The sequence below is a fragment of the Hippopotamus amphibius genome, chromosome 11 (assembly GCF_030028045.1).
Source record: "Hippopotamus amphibius kiboko isolate mHipAmp2 chromosome 11, mHipAmp2.hap2, whole genome shotgun sequence".
Lineage (NCBI taxonomy): Eukaryota > Metazoa > Chordata > Mammalia > Artiodactyla > Hippopotamidae > Hippopotamus > Hippopotamus amphibius.
In genome coordinates, this window is record NC_080196.1 from 18,982,352 (window position 1) to 18,997,556 (window position 15,205).

Genomic DNA, 15,205 nt, shown 5'->3' on the forward strand with positions numbered 1-15,205 from the left:
CATCAATGACAGGTAGAATGGGGTGGGAATGACCTGAAGTGGGGAACAACCCAAGACATCCAAGTGGGGTGCTGAGCAGGGCAAAGAACGTCTGGGGTTCAGAGGAGAGAGGAGCTGGAGGTATAAATGGGGAGCCACAGAGTTGGTATTCAAAGCCACGAGACTGGTTAACAACACCAAGGGAGGAAGTATAAATGGAAGGGAAAGAGAAAACGGGAAAGAATTGCCTGAGTGGTGAACTTGAGTAGGAGAGGGAGATGTGTACACGAGGAGGGACTGGCCCATCTTCAAATGGTTCTATGAACAACAGCTCTCATTTAGTCAGAGGGACCCGCGGGGAAGCCTTGGTGTGCAAGGGGAAAAAACTTAAAATAAAATAAAGTCTTCTGATCTTAGGAGTGCCACATTTTGCTGTCACCAGGGGTGCAAGTCACATGGTAGCAACTCCCTGGCTGCTTCAGCCAGAGCAAACCAAACATAGCTCTGGCCTGATTAAAAGGACCAACTGACTAAAACTATAATTAAGTGGATTCTGATTGCTGCTAATTCGAACACTAACCAGATTAACTGATTTAAAATCCTGTTCTGTATATCCCTGGTTAATAATTTACCACTGGGGGAAAAAATTAGAAATTTATTTTCAATATATTTTATCAACATTGGAGCGGAGAAGGAAAGTCAGGCTTCTTGAACTTGACATTGAGACATGAAAAAATATGCAATTCTACTTCAGATATCTTTTAAAAGTCATTTTCGTAAGTAGGGCTGTAGCCCTTCAGAGCTTGGTTTTAATCTTAGCCAGGAGGACTCCGAATATGAGGTCCTCTTCAGTTTTTACCCTAAAGGGAATGCTGACAATCTATAGTTGTGTTTTTCTATCTTCAATATATCCCTAAAGAACTCCTATTTATTGTGCCTGTGCAGGCAAAGGACTTACCTTCCTGCTGCCACTTCTTTTTAGTATTTTATTTCAAAGCAAGAAATAGAAGCCAGCAAGCGTTGGCACACAGAACAACTGAGAAGCACATAATGATGCCTATCTCCCCTTTTGGGGAGGGAGCCTTGGTTGGGTTCTCCCCTTCCCATCCACTGATCCCCTCCCTTCAGGTTTCTATAAACTCAAGCTTCCAGGCAAAGGTGTTGGCTGTTATTACTTCTTTAAGCCTTAAGTTTGTATTCTTTATGAGGATGCTAGCATCATCACATGGAGATTTTTGATGCCCAAAGGCTATTTTAGGTACCTTTGACAGATGGTGGTGCAGGAGATATTTGGAGGATAGGTGCTTGTCTTCTGCTTCTCTAATCACAGCTACTTAACACACCTACTTTATCCTCAAAGCTTGAGACAAGCAGGATGCTGTAGTAATAGACCAAGTCCCCAGGTGTTCCTTAAAGAAGGACGGTTCCACCCTTGCTGTTTGAAGCATTTGAGTTCTCTAAAGGGGCAGATCCTAGAGACAAGGGTCACCATTACTTCAGGGACTGTCCAGAGACCCTGCCCGCACAGCAAATATATTCACATTCATCTTCCTGGGGGAAAATTAGCTTCATTAATAGGACTTGGCAAGCTGAGAGTAAAAAGAAAACTTTCTAGTTCAAGATGCAGACTGGACTTATTAATACATCTATCGCCCCTCTTTCCTATGTTCCCACTGAAAAATAAAAAATAAAAATAAAAGAGAGGGACTTCCCTGGTGGCACAGCAGTTAAGAATCAGTCTGCCAATGCGGGGAACACCAGTTCGATCCCTGGTCCAGGGAGATCCCACATGCTGCAGAGCAACTAAGTCTGTGCACCACAATTACTGAGTCCACATGCCACAACTACTGAAGCCCACGCACCTAGAGTCTGTGCTCCACAACAAGAGAAACCACTGCAATGAGAAACCTGAGCATCGCAACAAAGAGTAGTCCCTGCTCACCACAACTAGAGAAAGCCTGCGTGCAGCAACAAAGACCCAATGCAGCCAATAAATAAATAAATAATAAATAAATTTATATAAAAAATAAAGATAAAAAATAAAGGGGAAAGGCAGGCAGGACATAGGAACAGATGGAAGAAAATACACAACAGTAAAAAAATAAGAACGAGAACTACTAATAGACCAGAAATTCCAAAAAAATTCCTGAAAGATAGAAAGCAGATGGCATGGAACTGATGGAGAGAGAGGAAACACATTCCCTAGAAACTGAGGATGCACAGGACTTTCAGGGATCCTGAGCCCAGGAATGTAGAGACAGGATGGGCCAATGCATAGCATTTTGGGTGATACACTAAAAGAAAGACAGATCTCAAGCTTATATCAGAAAGCTTCTCCCTCAAGAGATAAAGATTTGTCCTCATAGGGCTTTAGTGGCAGCAGCGGGCTTCTGAAAAAACAAGAGCCAACAGAATTTGAACACTGTCCTGGAAGGAAATATACTCCATTCCAAAGCATTGCACCTCTAGAGCACAGCTCTCCTCCCTGTGGCTACCTGGGGAGTCCCTACCCACCTACACCGGAGGGAAACCTGCCTGGACCCTGCCTTCACACACACTCAGACACCACAGTTAACCTCCCACTCAGGCAGCTCTGGAGAAAAGCAGCCAAACCCTCCTCAGTAGAGTCCTTCAGAAATCAAAAAAGACTAAGCAACCAAAAAATGCCCTACATTTGAGAAACAGAAAAATAATGCATGAAAGAGAAGGACTGTGATAAACAAACAGAAGATCAGTTAAAAGGATAAAGAAAAACTTTAAACGTGGTAATGAATATCCTCAGAAAGATCTGAGAGGATACACCCTCCATAAAATAAAAACAGTTGCTATAGAAGAGGAGGAAAAAAATCAGAGAAGAAAAAGTTCTTGGAAGTTCAGAGAGGATTGCTAAAATAAGAAGAGAATGAGCATGTGAATTAACAGCTGATGATACTAGCAGGTAATATACGAGGGTGAGTCAAAAATTATCCTAAGACAGTAGGTGGGGCCAACTGAAGTTTTACTATAACTGGAGTGCGGATAATTTTTGACTCACCCTTGTATATTGAATGCTTCCTACGTGCCTGGCCCAGGTTGTTCTTAGCCCTTAGAATGTACAAACACACTTAATGATCAAATCTTTTCTGAATTTTCCCACTTTTAAATTCTTCTGCTTTTGATGCAAAAAGTTTGCTAAATAACCTTATGTGTTCCTGTTTTCTAGCCTGTAAGTTCTCTTATTTGAATTGTTTTAATTTTAATATGTTGCATTTCACTCATCCAAAAGTTCTGAAGCATCATTGTCCTGTAGGGTCTTAAAAGCCTGACCAGGTCCACAATGCCTTATCCATTTCTCTGCCCCCATCGGGTGCTCACCAAAGTGCTTATTTATTGAATATAATCCTTGCTTTTACCATCTGTATTAGTTTCCTAGGGCTGCTGTAACAAAGCACAGCAAACTGGGTGGCTTAAAACATTAGAAATTTATTCTTACAGTTCTAGAGAACAGATGTCTGAAATCAAGATGGCAGCAGGGCTACACTCCCTCTGAGACTCCAGGGAGAATCCTCCTTTGCCTCGGTCACTAGCATTCCTTGGCTTGCAACCACATCACTCCGATCTCTGCCTCTGTTGTCATATGACACTCTCCCTGGCTGCCTCTGTATCCAAATTTCCCTCTTCTCATGAGGATACCAGTCATATTGGATTAAGGGCCTCATCTTAACTCAACTGCATCTGCAAAGGCCTATTTCCAAATAATGTCACATTCACCGGTCCCGGGACCTAGGACTTCACCATATCTTTTGGGGAGGACACATTGCAAGCCATAACACCATCCTCTGTACTTTTCAACAGAAGGGCTTTCTGAAATTTTCCCATCCTATCCCATTATTGACCCCATGGAGTACCAGAACAGAGAACATATTCTAAGCTTAAGGGTGAAAAAAAAAGCCAACCATTTTACAGTGAGAAGAAAGAATAACTCAGGTTGTCAGACACTGGGGATTTTCCTTCATCTCTGCCCAACGGAAACCAGCCAAGTCAGAACCAAGTCAGAACAATCAGTGACAAAAGACTTCAGAATATTTGAAACCTCCAATGCAGAACATGGTACGCTGTAGCCAAAAGTTATAGGCGTTGGATGGTGATGGGTTATTACGGCTGCTGCTAGTTTTTGAAATGAAAAGCCAGAATGAGCTATGAAAGATGAACTTCGTGATGAAACTCAGCTGTTCTTCAGCTGCTATGTTATTTCTGTGCTAACATTTCTGACCGAGGGGAAAAGTATGATTTTTAAACTGATACAGTGCAAAACGCCAGAAGAACTGCCTTTTTTCGGTTGTTGTCTGTGCCCTCAAGCCTTGGCACAGGGCCCAGATGGAGGCTGAGGGAATGAAATAACTCATTCTTTAACTAGCATGACAAAAATGTACACTAACAACATCACCAGCAAATCAAGATGAATGAATGGCTATGTTCTCCTTCCAGGCTCTCCTTCAGTTTATTCAATATGTACACACATACTTCAGCAAAGCTATGCTCTTAGAGAAACATAGTCCTCATTTCCACCTAACATTCTAGCACAAAAAGTACCCTTCATTGCTACTTTCTTCTTCATTATTCTTCTTTGTTATTGTGCAACACCCTATTGAGGTGGTTATAACTGACTTCACTGTTTCCTTACTGCTAGACAGTGAGGTTGTTTCCGATATTTGGCTTTTATCAATAACGCTGCAGTGAAATGCTTCTACAGCCTCAGAAAAAAAGCAAGTTGCAGCTTGCCTGTCTGAGGGAAATGAAAACACCTCCGAGGGGGCCTAATTTCAAAGACCCAAATAGTCCTTCTGGACAGCATTTTCCTGCAGGCTATTCAGAACAGGCTGTGTTTATAGTGTGTCCTGTTTGCGGTTTACTGGCTAACAAAACTAGGTTGGTAAAGTCCTGCTTTTCAGAGCTAGTGAACTCAAACAAGATGAGCTGTATTTTGTTGTTTCAACTTAGCCCCTGGGGGCTGCCAGAGATGTTTTCTTTGTCATATTATTTTTCGTTCCTTCCTTTATCAGCCACCACTGTGACAAAAACTGTCTTTGCTGAGGCAGCCTTTAACCGCAGGGGTGACTGCAGGCCACAGGTTACCATCTGAGCATCCTGTACTCAAGGAGTCAAAGCAATGCTAGAAAGGAATGTGCTGATTTCCTGGAAGTAACTAGATGAAACAGGTAAGAGAACAATTCGAAGGATGGGTGGATAGCATGCAGTAGAAGGCTGTATGTGAAGAGGAAGAAAAGGTAAGCGACATTTACAAGGGTGAGTCAAAAATTATCCACACTCCACCTATATTAGAACTTCTGCTGGCCGCACTGTCTTATCAGCATTTTCCGTTTAAGGCTACTGTCTCCCCAGTCACTGCTGTGCGGGTGTGAACATGTTAACATGTTACATCAGTTCATTTGTAACTGCGGTGCAAGCAAAAATGGATGCCCTACTTGTGATCTGCACGAAAGAAGAGCAGCGTGCAGTGATTTGTTTTTTGTGGTCTGAGGGTGTACCTGGTGCTGTTATTTATCGAAGACTTCATGCGCAGTATGGAGAAAGTGTTTTGTTGCAAAGAAGTGTGGATGAATGGATAGAGAAGTTCAAGGAAGGTCGCACAGGTCTAGCCATCTAGAAGGAGCCAGACGCCCATCCACAGGAAGACATGAAGACAGAGGTGCATTCGTGGCTCGCAGCTCACCCTAAAACACTTTTTAATGAGGGAATACGAAAGCTTGTTGACAGATGGACAAAGTGTATTGAAAAGCAAGGAGATTATGTCGAAAAATGATGTATCTGTCTTTTCTAAAAGTTAATTCAATTAAATTCTACAGCCAGAGTGCAGATAATTTTTGACTCATCCTTGTATATTTATTTATGTACCAATTCCAATAGTAAATATTTTACCCTCCTTTCTAAACTGCTGCAAATGAACACACTGTCTCACGGTCCTTGCATTATAAATAACATCAGAGTTTTATATTCCTGGAGCTACTATTCCTACATTAAGAGGGAAAATTTCAGAAGGTGAAACCTTGAGTGTACATCATGGGGCTTTAAATAGTCTCCCTCATTATGGGAATAGCTTAGCTTTCAGTTGGCTCAGCACTTTTCTTTCTCTCTAAATTTAATTCTTACTAATGGGGTCAATACTGCTACCTAAATAAATGCTTTTTCCTGTGCTCTAATAACTCAATTATCACCATTAGAAAACATGCACAAGGAAAGGCCAGAGAGAGTGCAGACACCGTCTATCGGCAACTATAGGGGAAAACCCAGTTTGTGCTTGGAAATGTCCAAGTTCAGAGGCTCAATGTCCATGGCAATGACAGTGAATCTGCTTTGGGTCAAACTCTGAAGACGGCTGGTGATTACCAAACTTCTGATTCAGGCAAACTGTTTGTCACTTCGGAGACTGTACGAACTTTCAGTTCCATTTATCAGCAGGCCTATAATCAGCTGGTCAAAGAGTTCTCCTTTAAACAACAAAGATTTACTGTACTGCACAGGGAACTATATTCAATATCTTGTAATAAACTATAGTGGAAATGATTGAAAAAAAAAGATCTGAATCACTTTCCTGTACACCTGAAACTTTAACACAATATTGTAAATCAACTACAGTTCAATTAAAAAAAGGAATTCTCCTCTAAAATTTCACTTCTGGGATTAGGAAATAACTATTCACTTATTTCCTATGAAAGGAAAGGGACAAAATGGAAAGAAGGTAGAATATTGTCAGTTAATAATCTATCCCAGTAATAACAAGAACATTTTCAAAATGGTCTGTAATATCATCACCACCATCATCAACATAATAGCCATTTATAACAGTCCTTTTATTCACAAGGCAATTTTACATACTTCACATTATTTGAAGTTCCCATTAAGAATCTGAGCAAGGTAAGATAGATGTGTGTCATCCCCAACAGGTATGTAGAATACTCTGGTTGAATCAGCTGAAATTCTGCGGCTCACCAATCAGAAGTTAGTTTCCGGTTTCTTCGAAGCAAGTCAGGGTTGCTTTTCCCTCATCTTTCTCACTTTCAGCACTTTCCTTCGCCAAGGCAATTGATAAACTCTTTATGAGTCACAGTCCTTCACCTCTGACCTGCCTGAGCCTGGAGAGTGGTCTTGAAAAGAAAGCAGCTCAGAAAGTTCCTGTAGAAGAGGGTTAGACCCACTGCTCCTGCATCTACAAGGCCCCAAATTCTCACCAACAAACCAAGGAGGTGAGGCAGAGGAAACGCAGACATTACATTTAGCTAGGTGCCATGCCAGGAAGGTAAAAGCCTGGCAATTTTTCAGGACTGAAATCTATGCTCTGAATTTCTCCACTGAAAGCTGATAAAAGTGAAATAAGTTCTAGAAAACCTGTGCCAATCAACACAGAGGATTATCCAGGAATCTACTGGCAACAGAGATAATGCCTTACAATTACAGTATAAGATGACTTCCTAGTAGATCAAGCAGAATTAAGGGAAATATGATCCAGCGTTGGTTTTTAAATACATGAAGGGCATTCGTGTGGAATGGGGAGTGAACAGATTCTGTGAAGCTCCGAAGGGCGGACCAGGGAACAAACAGGAGAAAATACAAGCCCCAAAAAAGTATCAAATCCCTCCTTTAATAATGTTCCAAAAATCAGATTATTAATAAGATGATGGAGTGAGTAATACAAGACGTTTCCTCATCATTAAACTCAACAAATTAATGAAAGAAACATCAGCATTAGGATTAATACGACCAGGCTGGTGAAGGTCAGCAAAGGTCTTTGAAGCAACAGCATCTCTGTATAAAGCAGACAAACATACAGATAGAGCACTGGGACTTCCCTGGTGGTGCAGTGGTTAAGACTCCATTCTCCCAATACAGGGGGCATGGGTTCAATCCCTGGTCAGGGAACTAGATCCCACATGGATGCCGCAACTAAGAGTTCTCATGGCACAACTAAGGAGCTAGCCTGCTGCAACTAAGGAGCCCCCATGCCGCAATTAAGGAACTCGTGAGCCAAACTATGGAGGCTGAGAGCTGCAACTAAAGAGACTACCTGCTACAACTAAGACCTGGCACAACCAAATAAATATAATAAGTAAACAAATTAAAATTTAAAAAAAAGAAAGAGCAGTAATGAGAGAGATCCCATTCCTAGGCATTGCCAGAAGCATTACAAATATGCAAAAAGAATTGCAATGTGACAGAGAATCTCTTCAAATACAATAATAAAACTGTGCTGGGAGAGATAATGTGGGACACTAATAATTGGGGAGGGAAACCTTGTATAACCTGTTAAGACAATAGGTATTAAAGATAACAATACGTTAGGTTAACAAAGAAACAAAGAATGAATTAAGACTCAGAATGCTTTTAAGTACTTAAAATCCATTTGCAAAAAATAAACAGGCAAAAACATGTGAGGATATTTGAGGAATGAGAAGAAAAGGCAATGGTAGATTCTCAAACTCATTATAAAGCAGAAGTCATCTAAAATATATAAACTAAAATGACTTTTTACTAGGACTTAATCTGTAACAAACTAGGAGTGACAAAACAAAGGGATAGGAATCACTATTTAAGAAAGGCCATTATACGCAGTGGTTAAGAATCGGCCTGTCAATGCAGGGGAGACGGGCTTGAGCCCTGGTCCGGGAAGATCCCACATGCCGTGGAGCAACTAAGCCCGTGTGCCACATGTGCCACAACTACTGAAGCCCGCTCGCCTAAAGCCTGTACTGCACAACAAGGGAAGTCACCACACTGAGAAGCCCGTGCACCGCAACAAAGAGTAGCCCGCACTTGCCACAACTAAGAAAGCCCACACAGCAATGAAGACCCAACCCACCCAAATATAAATAAATAAATTTAGAAAAGAAAAAAGAAAACAAAGAAAGGCCATTATAATAACTATACATTCCTAACTAGGAGGAAAATTTACTTGAATGTTCAAAAGATAAACACATAATGGGAATAGTTTTGAAAAAGAAAAAGAAGGAGGGACAGAATTAGTTTCAAAGGCAGGGACAGAATTAATTTGGGTCAATTAAGGAATTAGATATTATCCAAGACTAAAGCAGCAGGAAAGTAGCTGAACATCTATTGACATTGTAAAATATTCTGAAGAGCCTCACAAACACCACCGCAGCCTAGAAGGACTAATGTCTCCTAGAAGCGGGGCTAGGAGAAACCAGAGGCATGTCATGATGAGACTGAAAGCAGAAGGAGGAAGGATTACCGAGATGTGCCTCTTTACAGGGACTTTAACAACCCTTACAGTACTAATTTATAACTTCCATTTCCAGGCTAAAGGGAGCATATGTATATATAACAACAACAACAAAACTTTTTTTATTATCACATAGCTAAGCTCCTATGCAGAAGCAATGCAACATCTGTCAGAGGGACAGTCCTCAACACAGAGCACACAGAACTCCACCAGAAAAACCACCCCCACTGAAGATGAACCACCCTAAAAACACAGGTAATAACACGCTCGCGAGCAAAGCAGTACAATGGAGAGGAGGCGGATGCAACAAACTGGAGCAAGAAACAGAAGCAAAAGTACACCTAAGAGACACTACAAAATAAGTATGCACCAAGTGGTGAAACAGATTAAGGTGAAGAGAGGAGGTGAAAATCATACTAAAATAATAGTATGGTAAGATATTTTTAAGGGCAAAGTTTAAAAGATGCAAATCAGAAGTTGTGTAGTTAGAAATAAAGCCACTGGATTTTAAAATTCAATGAACTGAAATGAAAGCTATATTATATGAGGAAATATCCCAAAATGCAATTCAAAGAAATAAAAAATTGAAAATACAAAGGTAAGAATAAGAGTCCTGAAGTAAAAAATGGTCCAATGTACATTTTCTGATGACTCCAAAAGGAAAGAATAAAAAGAATTGGGAAGAGATAAAATGTAAAGAGATAATGGCCAAGAAATTTCCAGACAAAAATCTTCCCATCCAGGAAATACAAGTTCTGAGAAGGTTAAAATAATTCTATTCCTATTCTCACTGAAATGAAACTGCAGAATACCAAAGACAAAAATTACATCTTGTAAAGAACCAGAGACAAGAGACAGATTATCTTAACAGGTACAAGAATTAGACTGACGACATGATTTGTAACAGCAAAAAATAGATGCCAGAAGATAACAGAGATGGCATCTTCAAAGTCCTGAGGGACAAAAACTACCAACCTAGGACTTTATACTCACTAAACTATCATTCAAGAGTAACAATAAAATAAGGTTTTGTTTTTTTTTTTAACATAAACACGAAGTATACCTACCTATAAACCCTCACTAAAAGAGCTATGAAAGGAAAATTGAACAGAAGGACGGAAGAAGCATTGGTAAGCTGGAAATTGACTAACATGTTGGAAATAATAATAAAAATGTTATCCAAAAAAATGCTAAACAATAATGAAGTGAAAGGTGGTGGCAGGGGGGCGGGGGGGACTGAAATTAAAGTATACTAAGGTCCTATGTAGTTTTGGAGAAGAATGGAAACATTAACTTAAGGGTTTTTTAAAGACAATATGTGTTTTAAAAATAAAATGTCCCTGCTCTATAGAAGCTCATAGGATAGAGTAATGGGATAAGGGATGTGTAGAGGCACATCCAAAGAGCTAGATTGACATCAGAGCAAGAGGAATTGAGGACTTGAGGGAAGACTTCAGAAATGCTACATGTAAGCTCTATCTGAGGGATGATGAGTGGTTCCTTGTCAAAGAAAGAAAGGCATTCTACACTGTAGGAACTGACTACACAGAAAAAGCATGGGATCCTGCAAGGGATGGCATATTTTGAGCACTTCCGTATGGCTGGAATATAGAATACGTGCAGCAAATGATGAGATAAGAGGATGAAAACTAAACCAAGAAGAAACAGTAAATACTATCCAGCTCACACTAAGAGGTCGGCACTTCATTTAGCAGGCAGTGGGGAGACATTGAAGATTTAAAAAAAAAAAATTTTGTTATTGTGATAAAATATATATAACACAAAATCTACCATTTTAACCATTTTTAAGTGTATAATTCAGTGGCGTTCAGTACATTCATTCTTGTGCAACCATCACCACCACTATTTATCTCCAGAACTTTTCAACATTCCAAACTGAAACTCTGTACCCATTAAACAATAACATTACCCCCTGTAGCAGTTCCTGGTGTGTATTCTATTCATTATTCTACTTTCTATCTCTATGAATTTGACTATTCTAGATGTTTCATATAAGTAGAATCATACAATACTGTCCTTTTTTATTTTGGCTTATGTCACTTAGCATAATATCTTCATGATTCATCCATATTGCAGCATGTGTTGGACTGAATAACATTCCATCATATGGAAGGACCACATTTTGTTTATCCATTCATCCACTGATGGACATGACACTGAAGATTTTGAAGCAGAGATAAGACATGTTCATACATCTGCTTTAGAGACTAACTCCTGGAGGGGATTGAAGGATGGAACTTGTGAACCAAGAGAGGACCTTGTTTCAAGAAAGTGAGAATTGTCAACTGGGTGGAAGAGGTCTAGTAAAATGAGGTCAGAAAAAGTTTCTCCAGATTTGAGAGGAGCAGTTGCCGCATAGGAGTGGTCAGGAAAGCCCGATGTAAGTGGGTAAAGACCAGTTAGCTAGTAGCATACTCCTAAACATGTATGTGTTGGGAAAGGAGTCCTTCCCACACGACAATAAAATGTTGAGCATCTGACACCTAGAATTTGGATGTCTTGTAGCTTTAAGGCAAGGAGGTTGAAGATACTGAATTAATAAAATATCTCAACCTCCTGATAAGTACAAAGGTACTGAGAGAGATGGTAAAGACAATAGTTTTATTGAAGATAGGTCATCTTAAGAGATTCTTTTGAAAAAAAATTTGAAGAAAAGCAACTATGTTATATTGACCAGAAGACATCCTACCCTTCATTTTAATGAGAAGGACAGCAAAAAAGTGGTAAGATACGCTGAAATCCCAATCTTAGACTAATAGGATCCTTATCCTAGAGAGAAGCAACCCCTACTTCCCCACAGCCACATGAAAAAACATTATACAAACTGTAACATTTAAAATTTGTAGGTGGCAACTCGGGAGTTAATTTACCCTCGATATTTAATAATTCTGGTGCTTTAAATTATAGCATGGAATGAAACCAACTTTGAAAATTCTTTTTGAGGTCGGAGTCATCCTGTTACGTTGCTTATATTAAACAGATGTTTATGAGACTTCCCTGGTGGCGCAGTGGTTAAGAATCCGCCTGCCAATGCAGGGGACACGGGTTCCATCCCTGGTGGGGGAAGATCCCACATGCCACAGAGCAACTAAGCCCATGGGCCACAACTACTGAGCCTGCGCTCTAAAGCCCAGGAGCCACAACTACTGAAGCAAACGAGCCGTAACAAGAGAAGCCACCACATTGAGAAGCCCACACATGGCAACGAAGAGCAACCCCTGCTCGCCACAACTAGAGAAAGCCAGTGCACAGCAACGAAGACCCAACGCAGCAAATAAATAAAGATTAAAAAAACAAACACATGTTTACTAGAATCCCTTGCTTCTTTGAACTTAAGGAAAAGAACATACAGCAGGCTGGACATAATAACACTTTCCAAGGGGTAACATATTCTACCAAGGTTATTTGGAAGGGATTAGAGCTAAAATTGCAACACCATCTCTTTATCTACCTGTGTGTCATTTAGAAGCCTTACTTTGAAACTCAAACACCTATGGTTAAAAATCTGTGCCAAATGATGCAAAAATAGATATTATTTTGGTCCAGCCATATTTACTGCTTAATAGAAATAAAGTTTCTCACTATGTACTCACATGAATAGTGTCTAAAAGTACAGAATTTAAAAAACAAATAGAACAATGACCCACTACTTATTCCAGGCCTACAGAAGCAAAGCTCCTTCCTTAGGGTATCAAATATAATTACCTGGAATTGACAAGCCTTTAAGATTGTGATTATTATACTTATTGTTGTTGTTGTAAAGATCCTGCAAGGAAAAATGTATGCATTTTTGATGATTTGACACTATAAACCAGAACAAGTGTTGGTCACATCAAAATAACTCTATTTTTAGTGCCAAATTATTTTGAAGACATAGAAAATATTTCCTGAAAAGAAAAACTTATGTTAAGAATAATAATAACTAACTTTTACTGAAGTGTTACTGCATGGCAGGCAATGAGCAAAGAGCTCTTATACATATTGTTTTATTTAACTCTTATAGGAGTTCCAGTAAGTTGGTCCTATTACTAGCCCTGTTTTACAGATGAAAAAACTGAGGCTAAGAGGAATTAAGGAATTTGCCAAATGTGACACAGCCACTAAGTGGCAGAGCCAAGACCAAACCAGGCCACCTGACCTGGCAATCTACATCATTGCCCCAGAAAGAGTCATGCCTGGTTCTACAAATTTATTTAAAGAGAATGCTTTTTCTCTGTTTGGCTAGAAAAAAATTAAGAAAATTTAAGAGCAAATCCATTCTTTTACATTAATAAATTACTAAAGCCCTCTTTTGACTATTTCTAATACATAGAAAGCTTGACTGAATTATTTTTGTTCTTCTGAAAGGAAATTAATTCCCTGACTCGGCATTTTTATGGCAAAGGTGTGGTGACTCTTTCTATTACCTGTAGTTCTAAAAAGTCTTGATATATATTTATATCTCTTTTTCAAATTACAGAGGAATTCAGCTTTCTGTATGATGTCTAAGTATATAGCTGAATTGATATTTCCAGTTTTCCTTGTCTGCATGAAAAATTATGTAAAATAACAAGCATAAAATAAAATCTTACACATGGCAGAATTTCAGGAGTCTCCATGATTCTGGTCTTCTTATAAGAAACAATTTGAAACATCTGGACAATGAACATGCATTTCAGGAATAAAGAAATAACACTAACACCCCCTTCAAAAATTCTTGTTCTTTTGGGGGGCGGTGTCTAATATTTATTTTTTCTATCATTATCATCAAAAATATCATTCAATTTTTCTATTTAAGCCGTGGAAAAACCACTAACATTTAACCCACAACAAAAATGTTTAGATGAGAAATCTAGCAATAAAAATGGATACGTGTGTATATCATATTCTTTTACTGTCTCCATTACTTAAGAGAATGAAGGATGGAAAGAACGATGACTTTCACAATCTTAGGTTTATACTCATGATTAATAATATCGTGATTAATATCCATTCTGTGGAGGAAGTTCAAAGGGAAGGAGAGAAAAAGCCATTAAGAGGTTTTAAGCTTTAGATTATGGTAAGATACAGAGACAAAATGAATTTAGCAAATGAAAGCAAAGGTCACATAAATAGTACCAAACGAAGTTTAAAGAAAACCGATTCTACAGGTCTAAGAAATGCAATTCCTGAAATTGGGGAAAGATGCAAATTTCCCCGACTCCACCCTACTAAGAAGCAATCCATCGGGGCAGCAAACAAGAAAAGCCCTTTCCTAGATGTTCAGAAAAACCTAAAGAAACTCACCTCCTAACTCAGAGGGTCTTGATTTTATTTTCCTTTGGCATAACCTGCCTACTTGCTGCCCTCCCTTCCCATCACTCGGCCAGACGGGTTAGGAAGTGGGATACTGTATCGAGGCGCTGCTGGCCGCACTGAAGCTAGCCCTATTCGGTGCAGCTGGCTGGCAGCATCACCTGCTGTCCCACCTGCTCCTCTTCGTCGTCATCTCCTGGCCACACACACACACACACTTTCACGCGCATCTGCTGCCAGGGAGGAGGTACCGCCCCATCCAAGCCAAACCCTCGCTTTCTCTTCCCCAGGATATAGCCCCAGCTGAGAGACACATGCCCAAACCGGAGACAAGATGAGGTACTGCTGCGCTCTTACCTCCAGCAGGTATAGCGGTCCTCGCCACCCCTCCTCTGCGCCGGGCCTGCCGGGCCCGCCGGGGTCAGCACCGGTCTAGTCAGGAGGAAACCAGGAGGGCCCCCGCCTGCCCCCCGCTGCAGCTTCTGCCGGAGCTGGGAAAGCGCGCGCCCGTGATTCAGCGCCTTTTCGCTGCGCGGTTACCACGGCGACGCGCGCGCACGCGCACACGCGGCCCCAGAGATGTGCGGGCAGCAGTCCTTGCCCAGCTCCCAGCTCGTGCTCAAAAGATGGGTAACTGGGCGACGGACTCGCACCCCGCAGGGGACCAAGCAGAAGGCTTTCGGGCAGCAGCGCGGC